A 2,995-nucleotide genomic window follows, 5' to 3' on the forward strand; every position below is an offset into this window, starting at 1 on the left:
CAAATATCTCACTTTAAAAAATGGAATTTATGCATTAAGTCAGGGTTGTTTATGATGGAAATATATGTGGCCGGCAAGACAATCACACATTCCATATCTCGTTCCATATTCATTAATAGAACATATTCATTATAGTGCACGTGTGATGCGTATAATGAAGTCCATGAATACATGATCAGACTTAGTGAATTATGATGAGATCGTAATACGGAGATCACTAGTCTTTAAGCATGTGTTCTAAACATTCCTATTCGAAGGATACGCGAGAAGGACATCGAAGTATCCGGATAGAATAACACTATCTAGCCTCACTCATATGATGAGTATGGCCGGTCCCGTAGCCATTAGTGTGGCGACACTAAGGATAGATAGTAGGTGGTCTTTAGTGGAAAGAGTTCACTGAATTGATTCGTACGAATCCGTGAATGGTATTATACCGAACTATCAATCAGGTTGATTCACGTCACGATTGTGTAAGTGGTCCTTTGGCTATGGCCAACGAGTCTCTAATCATGGGATTCTAAACGGTCTTAGTTTGGGTGCATCAAGAAGTACACGAAGGCGATTGAGTGGTCAAGATGGGATCGTCCACCCGTGGTATAAGAAGTCACAGCTCAAGGAAGATGATGCGATGAAGTCCTTGGCCAAGGCAGTGAAATATCGGAGAAGAGTTCTCCGATGATTTCTGAATGCATCAGTACTAACTCGGATGACCGATTAGGGTTTGACAGTTGACCATACCCTAAGTCCTCCAAGGAGCGTCAAGTGGATGAGGGATTATACATACACGGTAACCGATGATGAACAGGTTCCATGAGTGAGTCGATAAACACTCCTTTGTATCTTCTAGGACACGAGGTGTAGCTTGGCACCCCACGTGTCGGAGTCTCGGCATATCGATTGGGTTAAATCGATCTGACGTTAATTAATTTGGAAGGCCAGTAAAGGTTATTGGGCCGCTAGAGTTGTTGACTAGACTGATACATGGGCCTAGAGGGTCACACGCTAATGGTCTTTTGGACGTTGGAAGATATACTTAAGTTTTGGGGGTTTTTATGAAAAATACCCACTTATTATAAATAGGGGAAGGCCCTGAACAAAATTCACCCAGGCCAGAATTGTTCAGGGGCCTTTCCCCTTCTCCACTCTCCCCACACCCCCTCTCCATCCCTGATGTGATCGGGACGACGTAACGGTGCCGACGGAGAAAGCACGGGGCTCGTCAATGAGAAGGAGGTGATCCGACGCGCCGAGGACCGCGTGGATACATCTAGAGGCTGCACACTTGAGCAGCTCGACTCGTCTCGCTCTGGGATCAAAGAAATCGCGAATGAGATTCGTACAAAGGTACTTCGTTTTAATGTTTTATTGATGCCGTTTGATTCACAAAAGGTCTTTCGTTGCGCATCGTTTTGATTTCTTCATCCAGATATAGGCATATAGAACCCAACAGTTTACAGTGAAATTTCGATCAATTCTAAGTAGTGTATGTTATGATCAAGGTGAGAGGAAGCAAAAATATGTCACCCAAGGATCCGGACTACAATATCAAACTAATCTGACATATATCTAGGGGATTTTAATCTCTGAGAAGGCTGAAACAAGAAAAGAGAAAACATATGGATTTGAAGGCATTAATATGCTAATAAGTTTTTTTAAAAATCACAAGTATGATTTAAAAATTGATGCTAAGGAGAATTCAAATTCAAAAACCAATATGGATACCACTACGAGGCAATGTATTGCCACTCAATCTAAACCTTGCATATATATTCCTCTCCACCTTAGAACCATTAATTCAAGCTAGATCTTCTCCCTCGGTAGATAACTGTTCACATAAAATCACATCCATCATATAGGTCTTGGACTCAAATGTCCAGTGAATATAATCACACACTCTAAATTGGATTATATCTTTTACAAGGTTTAAGTATTTTGACGTTTATCACATCATAAATCATAGTAACTGGGAGGCATTTGTTTATATAGTGATAGAAATAATTGATGTTGAACATGTTAAAATGCGTAATATTTGTTATGTTCATGTGACGATCACATTGACCTGGCCTCTGAATCTCAGCCAAAATACCCAAAATCACTTGAATCTAGATTGACTCATCATGGGCTGAGTCTAACCAAATAATTCATGCATCCGACATAGCCTTCTTGTTTGCTGACTCATCTCTATGGCTCATCATCCTGCTCCAATACTGAGGTCACATCCCAGTAGCTGGATCTATTTCAATTGCTTCTATGTTCTGACTAACGTGATCTCTATGCCTCAGTACACTGCTTTGGAACCTAGTATTCTGATCTGATAAGCCCAATATTATTCAAATAAATAAAATAAAATGAACATGAATTTTTTTTATTGATCAAATAAAATCCAGATAGTTTAGAAAATATCCAAAATATTATTAATCATATTATCTTGAAGAATATTCAGCAATAATTTGTGTTTTAATGCATAATATTTTCATTTCAAGTTATTTGTGTAACATAAAGCTAATAACCATTATGTGTATGCATGAATAATGATACATTTTATAAATAAATTTATTCTTTGCATTATTTCAGTTTTTGAATGCATGAACTGATGATAAATGAATTGGAAATTTTTGATATTTATAATCATTTTATCAATCCACTCAGAGACTCAATTTCATTTAGCAAACCTACATACATTGAGTTTTAGCAGAGGTGAAGTGAAGGAAATCCAAGCATTCAGTATAAAGGGGATATATTACTGGTCTTTGTTTATTGAACTTTATGATTGGAGGAGTATAGGCAAGATATGATAGCCTCATGTTTACCAGTTGGAAGTTTAGATGGCACAGTCTTTCCATATAACAATGGATTTTAGCTCCACGCCTTGAAATGCCTAAAATAAGGTGAATTCCTCCATTTCCAAATTTCCACATTATGAGTTAACACTGTCTAGAAGTATACATGGGGTGATATATTCCAAAAAGAATATGTTACCATTGTGAAAAAT

The sequence above is a fragment of the Wolffia australiana genome, chromosome 4, assembly GCF_029677425.1.
Source record: "Wolffia australiana isolate 7733 chromosome 4, ASM2967742v1".
Taxonomy (NCBI): domain Eukaryota; kingdom Viridiplantae; phylum Streptophyta; class Magnoliopsida; order Alismatales; family Araceae; genus Wolffia; species Wolffia australiana.